This window comes from Podarcis vaucheri, assembly GCF_965113315.1.
Source record: "Podarcis vaucheri genome assembly, chromosome: 5".
Lineage (NCBI taxonomy): Eukaryota > Metazoa > Chordata > Lepidosauria > Squamata > Lacertidae > Podarcis > Podarcis vaucheri.
In genome coordinates, this window is record NC_138763.1 from 69,665,813 (window position 1) to 69,684,855 (window position 19,043).

General features: G+C 39.9%; 1 protein-coding gene across 9 annotated transcripts in view; it reads right to left on the reverse strand.

The window, feature by feature from the left end:
- PCDH15 (protocadherin related 15) overlaps window positions 1-19,043 on the reverse strand; it is a 659,401-nt gene that overhangs the window by 438,541 nt on the left and 201,817 nt on the right. For 7 of the 9 annotated variants that reach the window (XM_082222001.1, XM_082222003.1, XM_082222011.1 and 4 more), the window contains exon 3: window positions 6,502-6,638. The exons of the other annotated variants lie outside the window; for them this stretch is intronic. The gene's annotated coding sequence lies outside the window, so the exon portion shown is untranslated. The remainder of the gene's footprint in view (window positions 1-6,501; window positions 6,639-19,043) is intronic. 9 annotated transcript variants of the gene reach the window in all.

Sequence of the window (19,043 nt, forward strand, 5' to 3'; positions counted from 1 at the left end):
AGGCTTTTGCATAGTCAATGAAGCAGAAGTAGATGTCTTTCGGAAACTATAGCTTTCTCCATAATCCAGCACATGTTTGCAATTTGGTCTCTGGTTCCTCTGCCCCTTCGAAATCCAGCTTGCTCTTCTGGGAGTTCTCGGTCCACATACTGCTTAAGCCTGTCTTGTAGAATTTTAAGCATAACCTTGCTAGCGTGTGAAATGAGTGCAATTGTGTGGTAGTTGGAGCATTCTTTGGCCCTCCCCTCTTTGGGACTGGGATGTAGACTGATCTTCTCCAATCCTCTGGCCACTGCTGAGTTTTCCACACTTGCTGGCATATTGAGTGTATAACCTTAACAGCATCATCTTTTAAAATTTTAAATAGTTCAGCTGGAATATCATCACTTCCACTGGCCTTGTTATTAGCCATGCTTTCTAAGGCCCATTTGACTTCACTCTGCAGGATGTCTGGCTCAAGGTCATCAACCACACTACCTGGGGTGTATGAGCCATCCATATCTTTCTGGTATAATTCCTCTGTGTATTCTTGCCACCTCTTCTTGATGTCTTCTGCTTCTGTTAGGTCCTTGCCACTTTTGTCCTTTATTATGGTAATCTTTGTACAAAATCTTCCTTTCATATCTCCAATTTTCTTGAACAGATCTCTGGTTCTTCACATTCTGTTGTTTTCCTCTATTTCTTTGCATTGCTCATTTAAGAAGGCCTTCTTGTCTCTCCTTGCTATTTTTTGGAAATCTGCATTCAATTTCCTGTAACTTTCACTATCTCCCTCGCATTTTGCTTGCCTTCTCTCCCCCGCTATTTGTAAAGCCTTGTTGGACAGCCACTTTGCTTTCTTGCATTTCCTTTTCATTGGGATGGTTTTCGTTGCTGCCTCCTGTATAATGTTGCGAGCCTCCATTCATAGTCCTTCAGGCACTCTGTCCACCAAATCTAAATCCTTAAACCTGTCCCTCACTTCCACTGTGTATTCATAAGGGATTTGATTTAGATTGTATCTTACCGGCCCAGTGGTTTTCCCTACTTTCTTCAGTTTAAGCTTGAATTTTGCTATAAGAAGCTGATGATCTGAGCCACAGTCAGCTCCGGGTCTTGTTTTTGCTGACTGTATAGAGCTTCTCCATCTTTGGCTGCAGAGAATATAATCAATCTGATTTCGATGTTGCCCGTCTGGTGATGTCCATGTGTAGAATTGTCTCTTGTGTTGTTGGAAAAGAGTGTTTGTGATTACCAGCTTGTTTTATCTCTTTTATTTCTTGATTCCCTACTTTAGCATTCCAATCCCCTATAATGAGAAGAACATCCTTCTTTGGTGTCATTTCTATAAGGTGTTGTAAGTCTTCATAGAATTGGTCAATTTCAGTTTCTTCAGCACCAGTAGTTGGTGCATAAACTTGGATTACTGTGATGTTAAAAGGTCTGCCTTGGATTCGTATCGAGATCATTCTATCATTTTTGAGATTCCATCCCAGTACAGCTTTCGCCACTCTTTTGTTGACTATGAGGGCCACTCCATTTCTTTTACGGGATTCTTGCCCACAGTAGTAGATATGATGGCCATCCGAACTGAATTCACCCATTCCCGTCCATTTTAGTTCACCGATGCCCAGGATGTCAATATTTATTCTTGGCATCTCATTTTTGACCACATCCAACTTACCAAGGTTCATGGTTCTTACATTCCAGGTTCCTATGCAATATTTTTCTTTACAGCATTGGACTTTCCTTTCGCTTCCAGGTATATCCGCAACTGAGCAACCTTTCGGCTTTGGCCCAACCGCTTTATCAGCTCTGAATCTACTTGTCCTCTGCTCGTCCTCAGTAGCATGTTGGATGCCTTCTGACCTGAGGGGCTCATCTTCCAGCATCATAACTTTTATATGCCTGTTGTCTTTGTCCATGGAGTTTTCTTGGCAGGGATACTGGAGTGGCTTGCCAGTTCCTGCTCCAGGTGGATCATGTTTGGTCAAAACTCTCCATTATGACCTGTCCATCTTGGGTGGCCCTGCACAGCATAGCTCATAGCTTCTCTGAGTTATTCAAGCCCTTTTGCCATGGCAAGGCAGTGATCCATGAAGGGGGTCTATGGTAATAGGGAGTCAAAATTCACACAAGAATATTGGGAGTAATGTTAATTAATTTTATTACTTTTTATGCTGTTTTTGTCACTCTTCTAATCAACAAAGTGTTTGAAATGGTACCTTGAGATGGCCCCTAAAATGAAATGAAATAAAGCTTTCCAAAAGTCTTCACAATTTATTTTTTAATGCATCAGTTTATATACACAAAGAATAACACAGTCATCACATGTTGATAAAATGCCTCAGCAGATGAAATTGTTATGTTATATTGAAAGAAGTATAAGGATTGGAACAATCTGATTTGCCCAAGATGGAGTTTGAAAGGGCCAGAGGCACAGCAGGAGAAGCCCAGTTCCACACCTTCTAACCAAAGCAAAAGGAAGGAGCAAGCAGGGAGGTCACACTTCTCCAATGTGCCCATTACTTTCCATAAGACCAGTCAGTCAAGTTATGGGTAATTCAATTCAAATGTATTGTATGCATTTCCTAATCAATAATTCTGTCAAAGAACAACATGTGGATATCAGAGATGAGGGTGGAGAAGCCTAGATACTGTTATCAATACTTCCTTTGTATGTTTGTTCAGCCAAATCAGATGACCCGCTGAATGACCTTTGAAATCCTATGTGAGCTTGTTTATAGTCCCAAAATGCCCCACTTGATTATTTTTAATGGTTCATGCTACAGAAAGCTTTGTACCCAGCTTGTGCACACTCCTCATGGGCTTTAATACCTGGCATAGTTTGCCACTTCCTGTCCTAGATTACTGCAGAAGAGAGGATACATAATTTATCAAAATTATATCACCAGATATAAAATCTAAACCAGCAATCTCCAGTAAGCTTTCACTTCAATTGCATTTCCCTCCATTCAGATTGAAAACAAAGAGAAAAGTAGGTCAGTTTTTAAAACTATTCATATAATGAATTTATATGTAATGGAATCTTCAAAGCATTTCATATTTCAGAATGCCTAAATTGGCCAAACTTTACTCACACAATGATAATAAAATATCATCATAAAATAATGATATGAATACTCTCTCACACAGTAGGACAATCACTGTCTCAGTTGTGCTTACCCAAACAGTATTCCTAATTGTTTGAACACATTAAGACTGTCCCTGCTGTCACTTCAGCACCTACTGCAGATCTTCCTCTCTCAACAAGCTTTTTAATCTGAGATGTTTCCAAATCTGCATCTGCATTGGAATTTTTAAAAAAGAAAATATGTTTTTCTTGTTTTATCACTTATTGTTTGCTGCCCCAGACTTCTCTGTGGGGGAAGAGCATGATATAATTTTAATTAATTAATATTTTTTTTAATGACTATACGGTACCAGCAAAGTACATGATGCTATCTATCTATCTATCTATCTATCTATCTATCATATATCTATCTACCTATCTATCTATCTATCTATCTGTCTGTCTGTCTGTCTGTCTATAAATCAATCATCTATCTATCTATCATCTATCTATCTATCTATCTATCTATCTATCTATCATCTATCATCTATCTATCTATCATCTACAAGAACTACTGGTAGGTAAATCCTGCCCCCCCCCCCAAGGAGATTAGAACATGAAAATCTAATCCAGTGTTCTGCTCACAGAAGAACCAACAAGATGCCTACTGGAAGCTCATGAGCAGGTCATCTCCTGCCAACTGCACAACACTGAATCTAAGAGAGTTATTGTGGCTTTCTCAGTGACAGAAATGAGGACAGTTCAACTCAAACTGAGCCAACAGTGACTACCATTCTTAATAAGAACCCTTATTGGATGCTATTGTTACTTATTTTCATAGCTTTCTAAAAATTTGGGTAAGGAAGGACCTCCGTAGATGAGAAAAACAAACCCAGCTTTTCAATTATTGTCCTTGTACCCTTTTCCAGACCTGCTAGATGAAAAGTTTTGCTGTATCTAAGACCTTGCCCTTGCTTCATCAATATGGCTCCACTAACCTCAGTTATAGGGGGATGCAGGTGGCATTGTGGTCTAAACCAGAGCCTAGGGCTTGCTGATCAGAAAGTCGGCGGTTCAAATCCCCGCGACGGGGTGAGCTCCCATTGTTCGGTCCCTGCTCCTGCCCACCTAGCAGTTCGAAAGCTTGTCAAAGTGCAAGTAGATAAATAGGTACCACTCTGGCGGGAAGGTAAACGACGTTTCCATGTGCTGCTCTGGTTCGCCAGAAGCAGCTTAGTCATGCTAGCCACATGACCCGATGCTGTCTGTGGACAAACGCTGGCTCTCTCGGCCTATAGAGTGAGATGAGTGCGCAACCCCAGACTCGTTCACGACTGGACCTAACGGTCAGGGGTACCTTTACCTTTTTTAACCTCAGTTATATCTTCCCCTGGGGATGTTGCAAAGACAACCTGAACATCAACTGCGATGTAGGTTGATTCAGTCAAGTTAAAGTTTTGCATGCCATGAAGCAAGGTGGGGTCTACAAGGAGGCCATTTCTACACTCCAAGCTATACTCAGCACCACATGCCATGGAACTGTGGAGCATCTAAGCTGTAGTAAGAGATGCCCATTGCAGTATTCTTTAAAAAGCAGATATACTACAGATGACATTTGTTTCAAAGTTAAATTCTGAAATGCAATTTGAATGATTTCTCATCTGCCTTAGATTTGCACAGAAGGAACTTCTAAAAGATAAGGACACATCATCATCATTCTGAAAATGAATCTGCCGTCTAAAATCACATTAGTGTTGTTCATTCTGCTTTGCAGAAATGAGCACATAACTCACTTGCAGTGGTTGAATCTTTACAGAGGAAACACCATAAAATTTTTGATATCCTCTAGGGCAAATGTCTGCATGGGAAAGATAGTGAAGAATTATAGGATACATGAACCTTGAGCAACCTCCTCCTTGATGATATGTAATTACCTGCCAGCCACTAAGGCAGTAAGTAGTAACTATAAAAAATTCATTGTTCCATTGGACTCAGTGGACACAACCCATTTGAGAGCTTTACAAAACCTTAAAGAGCAATTTCTCTTTAAATAGCAAATATTTTAGAGCTAGGAAAAAAACCTGATGCATTTAACTAATAAATCTTAATCATTAGAGGGAAATGAAATTTCCATCCAATCAATATCCTAAATCACATCTTTGATAAGCACTACATGTATAGATGTTTGCTGTTATTAGATACTGCCTTACTATGTCTGCATAAATATACAAAACTATTTGTCAGTCAATGTTTTGTCATTGATAAATCCTGCAATCAAGAGGGAAGTATCATTAAAGTAATATATGAGGACAAGTGAAAACGTTCTTGTAAAGTTTAGACTAGGAAAAAAATGGGTGGGACACACAGGGGAATGAAAGATAACAGAATCTTATGTTCACAACTTTCTAAGAAAGAATATGTAGAATCGTGCATCTCTACTGCACAAACAATAACATTTAAGATAACATATTTGTATACTATTGTAAAATCATAAAAAGGGCTCTGCTGGATCAAATCATATGCTCATCTAGTCCAGCATCCTGTTCTGACAGAAGCCAGCCCCATGTCTGCAACCAGGACATGAGGGCAACAGTACAATCCCCACTTGTGATTCCCAGCAAATGCTCTTCAGAGGCACAGTACTTCCGGCAGTGGAGACTGAACACTAGATACTGATAGTTTTATTCTCCATGAAATTATTTCTGGACATGAGAAACTAGAATAAACTTCACCAAGGTGGTGGGAAGTGCTTTTTGTCATTGTTGTTCACTTAGAAGGGAGAAGTGGAATTCAGGAATTTTCATTTTTTAAAAATTATATAAATTGTGTGTCTTTGTTTCTCAATTGGATCCTTTTACATGTTTTTGTATGTATTGTGGTATGTTATTCATTGTGACTTGCATTGTGACTTGCAGTTATCTTTATAGATCATAGTTTACTAATTATTTATTGTAATTGTGAAGAGTGAGTTTGTTTATTTATTATTTGAGCGTTAATTGTTTTGTACTCTTATATTCTAATAGATTACTGAAAATTACTTTATTTGATATGTCATTCCATTTTAAAGTTATGTTTTGTATTGGATCAGATTATTATATGGTGTGTGTTCTTTGTTGTATATTTTGTCGTTGTAAACTGCCTTGTGTATAGTTTTATAGAAAGATGGTATACAAATTAAAAGTGAAATGAAATGAAAAAGTTGTGTATAATCTAAATGGATTCCCACTCAGTAATCAGGTGATTGCCAGCTGAAGTTTCCAAATCACCTTAGTGATTAGGACATCCCAGTTGGTGATTTGAACCAACCATAGAGGGAAAGAGGTACTCTTAGCCACCAAGGCCATATAATATTTTTTTTTGCATTTGTGACATGTGTCATTGCATTAGTTCACTTTGGAAATAACATTCAGCCTTACAGCTAAGGCATTAAAAATGGCAATTAAAATTACCCTTAGTTCACGCCCATTTTTCAATGTTGGTGCAGTTGTCAATATAAGACGATAACTTGGTGAGGTTGTGAATAAGCCTTAGGTCCATTTCTGTTGAAGAGGCCCAAAAGCTGCTTAATCCTCTGAAGGCACAGTTCCTGGAATGATAAAACACTGTATTATTCATAGAGAAACTGGTTGATGGAATAAAGTAATGGAACAATAACACAAAGTGTTGTCTGGAAAAGTACTGAGCTTGCCCTACGAAGTTCATTATTCCAACAACAGAAGTCCGTTGGGCAACAAATTGCAAGCTATACAAACTAAAAATCTCATGAAGATCATTTAAGGGACTTTAAAAAATAAGTACATGGGCTTGGGTACAACTGCAAATTGAAGGGGAAATAAATTTGGGAACAACTGAGGAAGATACAGATACAGATAACAACAAATAATATCACTACAGAGAACTACAGTAAATGGAAATTAAAGAAAGACACATCTAAAGTCCAGTGGGATTTCCCACTCTCTCATTCTAGCTGTCCTCTTGATTCAAGAAGAAAACATGTGCTTCTCCTGTAAGCATGCAATCACTGACACATGCGGACACATATAATAATAATAATAATAATAATAATAATAATAATAATAATAATAATAATAACAATAATAATAATAATAATTTATTATTTGTACCCTGCCCATCTGGCTGGGCCTCCCCAGCCACTCTGGGCGGCTTCCATAGAAACCAAAAAACACTAAAATATCACACATTTAAAACTTCCCTCAACAGGGCTGCCTTAAGATGTCTTCTGAATGTCAGGTATCGCTTTGACATCTGATGGGAGGGCGTTCCACAGGGGGGGGGCGCCACTACCGAGAAGGCCCTCTGCCTGGTTCCCTGTAGCTTTGCTTCTCGCAATGAGGGAACCGCCAGAAGGCCCTCGGCGCTGGACCTCAGCGTCCGGGCAGAACGATGGGGGTGGAGATGCTCCTTCAGGTATACTGGGCCGAGGCCGTTTAGGGCTTTAAAGGTCAACACCAGCACTTTGAATTGTGCTCGGAAACGTACTGGGAGCCAATGTAGGTCTTTCAAGACCGGCGTTATGTGGTCTCGGCCCCCGCTCCCAGTCACATGAAGGAACAGAATGTCATCACGGAATCATAGAACTGTAGAGTTGCAAGGACCCTGAGGGCCACGTAGTTCAACCTCTTGCAATGCCGAAATCTCATGAACAGTGCTATTTTTATAGAAAAAAGAGTTGCCGGAACTCACTATGAATGCCTCCCTTGTTCTCTTATAATGGTAATGGCGCCCACTGAAAGGTGCCAGAACTGAGTTAAGGAGAGTTACGGCTGAAAAAAGCCCTGCTTGTGAAAAACATGGATTGAAAGAAAAGTATGCTACATGGTTTATTAAAAAATAGTTATTGGGAAAATGCAGATATAAAAGAATCTGAGAACATAAGAAGAGCCTGCTGGATCAAGCCAATGGCCCGCGTGGTCCAGCATCCTGTTCTCACTGTGGCCAATCATATTTTTGTGGGAAATCCATAAGGAGGACCTGTGGTTATTAGCTACTGGTATTCAGAAGCATTACTGCCTCGGACTATGGAGGCAGAGAATAGCTATGTTTGGATTAAAAAAAATACTGTTTTGTGGAAAGGTGGGGGTAACTGTTTTTATACTAGCATTCCTTCCTTCCTTCCTTCCTTCCTTCCTTCCTTCCTTCCTTCCTTCCTTATCCCTCTCTCATACACACAGCATTTCAGAGCATCTTTCACTGAAACATTTCATTGAAGTTAAAAACTGGACTCTTTTAATACTAGACTATTCCACACTAAGGGTTTTCACATGTATGCTTATTCAGTGACTACGGCATCAAATAATGACTCATATATGCCATCAGAAAATGCAGAATGAGTGTTCCTGGTGTAAATAAAAAAATTCCTTCCAGTAGGAAGGTGTATCTGAAGAAGTGTGCATGCACACGAAATCTCATACCAAGAACTAACTTAGTTGGTCTTGAAGGTGCTGCTGGAAGGAATTTTTTTATTTTGACTATGGCAGACCAACACGGCTACCTATCTGTAACTGTTCCTGGTGTAGTTTTCTTTGTAGTTTTCTGAGTTTGCTGGCCATCACTCCAAAGGCAGGAAAGCAGTCACAAACCAGTCCTACACTATCATCTGTTTTCCTATATTTTTCTGGGTCTCGAGTCCCAGGCTGAGTCAGATGGTTGCTTTTTGGAGGCTAAACAAAAGACACTTTTCTGCTAACATTTGGAAAGGTCTCTTTTAGAAACCTTCCCTCACATTTTGTAGAGAAATCTTTACAAAATTATATGGCATTCTCAACATACAGGAAATGTGCAAAGATGTTGATGATCACAGCTAAATATAATGGTTCCTCTTGCAGTGCTAGCATGTCACCAAAAGGATGTGATGCCCAGCTGGGAAACTAAATTATATGGACATTTGGCTTGTGATTATAATGTTAATTGATGTAACAATAAAAATGTATATTTATTAATGTATCTATGGTCCAGTACAACTCCTGTATCATCCCTATTAATTTGGGTCCCAGAACTACTACCTTCCAAGTACAATGGGAGCCCACCAGACCCATTTGACTCCCATTTATAAATTAGCTGCCTCTCCATTACAGAAGGTAAACCATATGCTGGGAAAAGATAAGGAAAAAACAACTCATTCATACAAGTTTCCCCCCCTTCCCCTTAAGATGTAATCTGCTTTCATTAACATTTTACTTAGGTCTTGCTAATCACTGTTTGAAAACAACAAATGCTGCTTTGGGGCTTATATAGTTCTGGCAGTTATTTGCATCCGCATTGTTTAATCAATGCTAATGAGTATCTTATATCTAAAAGTATTCATACTTAAGCATAAAGGCATCATCACCAACAACTGGATGCAATTAGTCTCCTAAGACCATTAATGGGGTTGTTATTTAACAATGTTAATGATGTAGATTATCATGATTTAGGATAAGATGTTGGTAATAATGTGTAATTAGGAGATAACTTATCCATTTAAAGCATAATACCCTGTGGTTATAATTTGCAAGAACAAAAGTAGGTGCTACAAACTTTATTTTGAAATACCTATGCAGATGTAGTACTCCCTATATATAAAGTATAAATGGATGTCCTGTCATAGAAGGTTTTAAGGTTGCTGACTGGTGCAGCTGCACCATGAAAATGCTGTGGACAATGTAATGAGAGAGATGTGGGAGGGTGCCAAATTTTAGCACTGCTGAAATTTGAGAGCTCAAAGTCCACCACTGGTCCCTATAGAAGGGACCCTGAGGATCGTCTCGTCCAACTCCCTACAATGCAGGAATATGCAACAATATGTGAACTTTTTTATTGCTAAAACTTAATAAAATATTGATTAAAAAAAAGGAATATGCAACAATATGCAGCAAACCTGCAATCATTGATGTTATCAGTGCCATGCTCTAACCGGCTGAGCTTTTGATATGATAACCTATAAAGAATTATCAGAAACAAGAGTACAAGTGGATGGAACCAAATGAGACTGCCTCCTCTCATTTCTAGTTAAACTGGGTATTACTATTCTTCTGGGCTTACATATGCAAAATAAGAGCCAAATAGAGTTCTCTTCGCTCACATAGAAATAGGGCTCCATCTTCCTCCTCCTCTAAAACAAACAAACATGGAACCCCTGCCTAAACTAAGAAAACACCAATAGAACACCTCATTTTATCCCATGCCTGCTCACATCCTGCAATAGCAAGGATTATTAATCATCCATGAAGGGGATGGTACAAAACCTTGCTGGTCTCCCTTAGCATGCCTTTAATGTGATGATCTATCTGTCCCTGAGACATGCAGGTAGCTGTTGTTACTCTCACAGGCTGGCAGCAGGCTTAAGTGAACTGGGTTCTTCACGAGCTTTTAGGAATGCCTCCGTAAGTGTCTGAATATGCCAGTCTTGACAAGCTGGACTTGCCACAGATATCTTTAGTAATTCAGAGAATGAGTTATTCCATAAGGATTCCACACACATTGTCTCTTCAACTTCTGTCAAAAAAAAATGGTGCAAGACACACCCAAAAAAGAAAATAACCGAACACCGCTAGGAATCACATACAGATCCCAAGTTAAAACAGTTCAATGCATCATCAGAGATCTACATCCTCTCCTAGACAATGACAGTTCTCTTTCTCAAGCTCTGGGAGGAAGGCCTTTCATTGCCTACAGACAGCCACCCAATCTTAAACAACTCCTCACCCACAACAATACAACAAGCAGACTTAACATGGACACTGGTACCAGAGCCCGCAATAAACCCAGATGCCAACTTTGTTGTCACTTACACCTGGACAAGGGACGCGGGTGGCGCTGTGGGCTAAAGCCTCAACGCCTAGGGCTTGCCGATCGAAAGGTCGGCGGTTCGAATCCCCGCGGCGGGGTGCGCTCCCGCTGTTCGGTCCTAGCGCCTGCCCACCTAGCAGTTCGAAAGCACCCCCGGGTGCAAGTAGATAAATAGGTACCGCTTACCAGCGAGAAGGTAAACGGCGTTCCGTGTGCGGCTCTGGCTCGCCAGAGCAGCGATGTCACGCTGGCCACGTGACCCGGAAGTGTCCCCGGACAGCGCTGGCCCCCGGCCAATAAATGTGAGATGGGCGCACAAACCCCACAGTCTGTCAAGACTGGCCCGTTCGGGCAGGGGTACCTTTACCTTTACCTTTACACCTGGACAGCACCACTACTGGCCCCACCAACATCAAACATACCATCTCAGGACTATTTAATTGCTCATCTTCTAACATTGTGTATGCCATCAAATGTCAACAGTGCCCTTCAGCTCTCTAGATTGGACAAACCCTACACCAAAGGATAAATGGACATAAATCTGCTATCAGGAATCACAAGACAGAGAAACCAGTAGGAGAACATTTCAATCTCCCAGGACATTCTATACAAGATCTCAAAGTAGCTGTCTTATTACAAAAGAACTTCAGAAATAGACTGGAAAGAGAAGTTGCTGAATAGCAACTTATTACCAAACTTAAAACCATGGAGAGACCTGGTCTGAATAGAGACATTGGATTCTTATCTCATTATACATGATAAAGCTATTTTTAGCCATCTCACCCCTTGCTTTTTCCTGTAAGACCAATTGCAGTCATTAACAGTCGTCAACAGGTTTACCACACCTATCAGCCAATCACCCATTCCCACCACCCTTCTGAGTAATACCCCTCCCCACCCTCTCTCACTATATACAAGGGTCTGGTGACTTCTGTTTCAGTGTATCTGAAGAAGTGTGCATGTACACAAAAAGCTCATACCAATAACTAACTTAGTTGGTCTCTAAGGTGCTCCTGGAAGGATTTTTTGTTTTTGTTTGTTTCTGTCAAAAAGTTATTAGTGTCTAGAATGAAATACACAAATGGTCAGATGGTATTTTCAACTTTCATTTCTACAGAAAGAAGCAATGTCTTAAAGCAAATTTTCTCAAAGCAACAAGCCAAGTATGTTTTGGGCAAAGTGGACGCCAGTTAACAGGATCTCAGAGGAACTGTGCAAGAATAAAACTCTATTGATGAATTTCAAATTATCATACAAGTATGATAAGGTATACTAAGTAGTGATGAGTCAGAGAGAGAGAGATTTGAACTAGATTCTGTAAATCCAATATCTTCCTTAAATAGTCAGGACACAGCTTGATAATTACTGAGTCCAGTTACGATCCAAACCAAATTCCTTAAATGGAATTCCCTTCCAAAAGAGGTGCAGCTGGTCTCGTCAGATCTGGCCTTCTTCTATTCCAAATGTCATATAGTTAAAATGATTTTTTTGCTGGCTTGCAGTTTGTGGGCTTCAAGGTGTTTAGGTTTTTTTACGATGCCTTTTGTGTTGGGCAATTAATGTTACAAAATATTTATTAATTTCAGATATTTCTTTGTTTCTGCTGTGTGAAGTTGATGTTTTGAAGCATGTCACTCCTTCACAATGGAGATGTGACCTTGTACCTGCAGCTCCCTGTGAATTTCCAACCTTCATGAGCTCTCAAGCACCCTTACATATCAGTTGCTGCTTTTTGTGGTGACAGCATGTTACTAGAATATATCCTCTAGTTACTAGAATATAGCTGCAATAATGGGCCAAGTGCCAGAAAACCTGAGAAAGATGGGAAGGAGACACTTCTACCAATTTATCAGTGACCTAAGTGTGTGCATGGGAGAAAAGGAAGAATTCTTCAACTCAGAGTCCAATTTAATCTGGAGAAGAATCTTGGTGCCTTTAATGTTTGCTTCCTTTTTAAAGCTTACCATTATGAGTTATTGGGGTTTGGGTTCTAAGCCAAGTAATTGCAAAATTCAGTGAAATCTCTAATAATCACTTAATGATACTTAAATGGATAACTTATGAAAATGACAAACTGCTAGGGAGCCAGAAATGCATAAAATGGCTGTGATGAGGACAAAGAATGACAAAGATGGTGGCCCTTAATGTATTTTATTGCATTAATGTATCTTTGCTATGCACTCTTCTTAGCTTTTCCTGCAACCCTTTCTTCTTCAGTTGAGTCACTCTGCTTTTATGAATTCTCAAGTTGCAAACAGGGCAATATAAGGGGGGAAATTATACTCGGTGCAACAGAGGAGTTGGGAGTCTCTTTACGGTTTCCACTCTCCTTTTCTCTCTTTTGCACAGGAACCAGGATTAGATTATAAAACCAATGAAATTGGATAAGTGATAATGGAGGGCAGGGAGGCAAGATGGACAGAAATAATTGTGTTAAACTTTGCCTTTCTTCAGTGATTCAAATACTTCAGTGTGCTTGCCCAAGGAAGCTGATGTTGAAGCTACCAGTCACATATACTTGTGCAGATCCATTTGCTCTGTTTTAACCTCACTTTATGAGGTTTTTCATTATTCCTCTGTTCCCACTAGCATAAACCAACTTTTGTTTGGGCAGAAAATGTAAGACTTGCACTGGCCTCCAATTAGCTACTAAGCTAAGGTCAAGATGCTGGTTCTGGTTCCCGAAACTTTATACAGCTTGGGGCCAGGATGCCTTACTTCTTACATACCCAACTGGCCATTGTGCTCTGCCCCCTAAACAACATTCTCTTAATAATAAAAAGAGGTAGATTTAACAGTTCTGTGTATTTATGAGATGCTTCATACAAATATACGGAGAATAAATCCCATTCAGAAGGGGAAAGTGAGTGTAAATGTGATACCCTGCCAGGCAACATCAGGAAAGCGAAGTGCAGGATGAAAAGGAACAGGTAATAAGAAACTACACCTTTCCTGGTTTCCAATTTCAGTTTCATCCATATTACAGACATATTTAATTAAATGCTAACATAAGAGAAGACAGCCTGTGGCCGATAATACTGTTGAAAGTTTGACCATCTTATTACTCTGACTAGGTTTATCATTGTGGTTTTGCCTGTGGCACACAATTGGATCTAGAGATCTGTAGATCCTTTAACAGTTGTGGCTATTGAATGAATGACAATTGACTGGCAAGGGAACATATCAGATCAGTGCTCTACAATGTGTCTTTGTCTGTTTTGTTGGGAGAGCCAAAGAGTCCAAAAACAGAAAGGTTGAAGGCTATGCAAAATGCTCTTTGAGAATTCAGTACTTCTTGAGAATGCAAGACTTCTTGTCTGCATATCTGTAAACAAAGCAAATATTAAGTAAGATGTGGAGTTTCCTTTTGGTAGCTGTTTGTTTCCTCTGCTAGCCCTTACAGACCTAGGCATTTACACGTTTACAGGCTTCCTGATACACCATTAAAGGTATCCAACCAAGTGTACAATGTGAAGCTGTCTAGAATGGCTGTCTATAGAGTTCTGAAGTGCTCTGATTGTTGTTGCTTTGCTTAAAGCAGAAAAACATGGGGTTTTCAAAAAGCCAATTTTAGCTTTTAACGTCTTTAAAAAAGTAATCCATTGCTACAGCTTAACAAAGAATCACCCATATTTCTTCAGTGCTCTGCAGGTGACATTTTGAACAGCCTCACTTTGGACCTAGAGAAACATAGGAAAACATATATATAGGGAAATGTAAGGTTCAGCTATATGGCACAGAACAGCATAGAACCAAAGTAACGCAAGGCTTTCTGGAGGTCCCTGTCTTAGGTGTGTGTAACTGACATCATGCTTCAGCATTTAGAGAGGGGCAGATCCCCAGAGCACCTCAGTTTGCCTCTTTATCCAACTCTCACACAGAGCCAATTCACACCCCTAGTAACTACTGAAAACGTTAACAAATCTGATTTGGGTTGAAATAAGGATAAGCTCAAGGACATCCATGTGCAGGACATGCAGCAATATTGCCACTCCCTTGAACTTTCTTAAAAATTCAGAGATGTTCATATATGATATAGTATATGTTCTCTTATCCATTTTTGTAAAAGAGGAAAAGGAAAAATGTGCACCACTACCCAGCAAAAAGAGAGTGAGATATCACAGTACTCCATATCAGATTGAAAAGGAAGAAAAGAAATAGCTCAACAAAAGCAGCCAATGTTATAGTCTTCACATTGTTTTAGAATTTTCCTAAAATAGCTTGGAGGGTAGTACTCATTTCTTTTAATCTCTTCCATATTTTTTTATTTTTATTTTTTTAATGGGGTGGTTTTGAAGTGATGTTAGTTTCTCATGTCCTGTTATAGCTCATTCACACATGCAACCCGCCACCTGATGCTGCAGAATAATGTCTCTGTGTGTTTGAACACTCATGCTTGGGAACCAGAATAGGGTGAATGGAACCCTGCTCAGCTAATGTGAGCTTCCGAATTGCCACTTGATGGTTGCAGCCTTTATACTGGACTACAGAGTGTGCAATCCAAAGTAGAGGCATTCATTTTTCCATGAAGGGTACAAGTCTCAACACACATTGATGTATTCTACAACAGGTGTAGTATATGGAAACAGATAAGCACAGGGAGTGATTATATGTTGTAACTTCCCCATGTCTATCTGAGTGGCTTATGTACTTTGTAAAATCACTAATAAAAGTCTTGAAAAAAGAAAGTTTGCATCATCCTTTGGTATTACTAAGGAATATAAATATATTAAAATTTTTTGGGATATATATTGTTTTATCAGTTATTGGCAATTGCTGAACTCCATACACTTAACCCCCTACATCCCTTCCACCAAAATAAAAATAAAAATCAGAGGGTTTAAACAATGTTGAATGTGGTGCACAGGGCTGCAGTGGAACAGGAAACAGAAGGATCTGCAGAACATTGAGCCAGGGCACCCTATGCAAGTGACCTTTCAGGGACACAGAGTGATGAAGTACTGCACTTAAACTATTTAAACAAGTCAGTGTCACACCCAGACTGTACCATTAAAACTGTACCGGTTGCAGGAGTGTATTAACAACATGCTTCTCAAATTTCATACTAATTAATAATGAATGCTGGCTGAGATTCAAGAAGCAGAAAATACCCCTGACTTCACTGTCAAATTAAATGCTGCTGTTAGTTGCAACAGCTGGGAGATTCAGTCTGCTCAATTCATAATTATAAGACTCTGACAAAATACTTTGTATCTGAAACCATGTCTCCAAGGAAATAGCACAAAGAGTGTAAAGAACAAGAACTTTACATAATGATAACAGAAGCCTGGAGCTATATATGCCCCCATGTACGGGATCACCTGTCAGTATCAGGCTGGAATTCTATCAAAAGCCATGCAATTCTATTAGCGCTTCCATTGATGGTCGTCTCTGTGGATGATGCACTTGTTTTTCCACTTCTCTTTGGATGATTGACTTTGCACCAAGATTCCACTGAGAAAAAAAATGTTATGATTTATTTATTGCAGACACATAAACGTGGAAAGAACTGTCAATTGAATATGAAATATAAGAGCCAAGTCACAAGATGTTATCCTCCAAGCTGTCTCTCACCTTAATAAGTATGTGCCATAAGTCAGAGTATACAAATTAAATGTTTCTATTATACAAGTCGCAAGTAATTACTATTCAACTAAGCAGTAGAAAAATAAACACTAAATATTTGTAAGTGAGTTTCTTCCTTCGGAAGAGGACCTCAATTTAGAGCTATATACACATTATCAACAGAAAACACCACAAAATGCCCCAAAGCATTTCTAAAACTGTTGTGGTATATTATTTGGCTCCTTATCTCTCTCGCTGGCTCCTTATCTCTCTCGCCCTGACCTAGCCACTGTGATCCATGCGACGGTCACCTCCAGACTGGATTATTGTAACTCGCTTTACGTGGGGCTGCCCTTGAGACTGACCCAGAAACTCCAGCGGGTGCAGAATGCCGCGGCGAGACTCCTTACGGGGTCTTCGCTGCGAGATCATATCCATCCGGTGCTGTACCAGCTGCACTGGCTCCCGGTGGAGTACAGGATCAGGTTTAAGGTGCTGGTTTTAACCTTTAAAGCCCTATACGGCCTAGGACCCTCGTACCTACAGGACCGCCTCTCCTGGTATGTCCCACAGAGAAATTTACGGTCTGCAAATAAAAACACCCTAAAGAACCCAGGCCTCAGAGAGGTTAGGCTGGCCTCAACTAGAGCCAGGGCCTTCTCGGCCGTGGCTCCAATCTGCTGGAACGCTCTGTCACAAGAGACTAGGGCCCTGCAGGACCTGACATCCTTCCGCAGGGCCTGCAAGACAGAGCTGTTCCACCAGGCCTTTTGTCAGGGCGCAGCCTGACCCCTCTGGCAATCTGCACAAATTTTTGCTTGATGGTTGCCATTAATTTGATTTTAATTTGATTTAATTAATTTTATAATGAATGTTTTAGAATGTTGAACTATTTTGATTGTTGTTAGCCGCCCTGAGCCCAGCTTCGGCTGGGGAGGGCGGGATATAAATAAAATTTTATTATTATTATTATTATTATTATTATTTATACAACAGTGCAAAGTCAATTAAATAGGATGGATTTTTTTGCTAGTGGTAACCAGGAATAATACCTGATTCAGGATTATATTTATTTATCTGAAGGAGGATTTTACTTACTGATTCTGCTAGCATGGCTTTTGGTGCATACACACACACACACACACACACACACACACTCCCATTCTCCAGAGAAACCAGTATCAAGCAGGGTATGCATGCAACCCTTCATATATACCATACAACACCCCATTGCATGCCATAGCCCTGTGACTTCATTGCAATGAAATAAGCAGACAGGACAAAGAGTATATACATTGTGTCAATTAGGCCGCAACTGTGTTGGTTACAAATGTGAAAGGTTTGGCACTGCACAGTAGCCTGCCTGCGATTGGCCAATGTGCAGGCAGGCTACAATCGGGAGTCCTAGCTAGGACCAAGCCACAACACTAAGCTAATGTTTTGGCTCAGCATGCCTGAACCTGGGATAGGGTTCTCTAGCTTAACCAGGGTTGCTAGTGAAGCTTTATCCCATGGCTACAGCTCATGGTTGAGGAGAGGAGACCTTAACTTTGATCCCGTGTTTGGAGGACATGCTGAGCCAAACCTGACAGCTGTCGTCCAGGATGCTGGTAAGCCATACTCTGGCTTGCCATGGCATGTGATCAGGAGGATGGTGCAAGGTAGGTGGAAGTAGCTCATGGTTTAAAGCCAGTTTAAGAACCTCACTTCTTATGAAACTTGTAGCCCCTCTCTGCAGTTGTCAAATGGGCAGCCCAGGGTTTCCGGCACACGTGAGAGTTAGCAATAGAATTTCCTTCTTGGGAATTGTTGGGCATCATCCATCATACAAACAGGGACATGATAGAAATACTTCTGAATTAAGTTTCCTGACAATATTTGCATGATGAAACAGATACACATTGCTGCATTGGAAAAGAAAAAAATAAATGGTATTTTGGTTGCTCTCAGATCCCCTATATCATATAACTGGGGCCTTATTTGGAAGAACATTCATCTTTCAAGGTGCTTTAATACTTGAAGAATATGTCCTGGGTTTTTTTTTTTGGTATTAAGTGTCTTGTATCTGGTTTTATCCATATGAAAACTGCAAACCAACTGAAGACCTTGGTATTATCCTGATGTTATTACTCAATATGACATCTATATGCTTTGGTCTCTTGAGCACTGTAAAAGGTAGTTTTATGGCCAATTTTGTTGCCCAATAAATCAAGATGTGACTGACTAACCCTTCCAAAGCTTTTTTTTCTTGGTCAGTCTGGGTATTCCAGGACACAGTATATGTGTGTACACTAAAATATAATCTCCCACAATATATGATGGATTTATTTAGGCCCAGGGCTTTTCTTGGATCTCCAGTTTGCCATATATATTGATTTACAGGCTTTAAAACTTTAGACTCAGACTGATACTATTTTCTTAAATATTCGTTTGCAAAGAGAGAAAATATATTTAGCAATAGGACATAAAACAGTTTTGTTCATAACCAAACAGTAAATCCTCTGAAAGGTAGCAGGTGGCTATATGTCATTTTAACTGAGAAATAATTTCTTTTCTGGTGCAGAATCTAGTTTTGATAAATCCAGTTTTGTTAGCAAACTACTTTATTTGCCCACATAATATATTGTCCTTTACATTC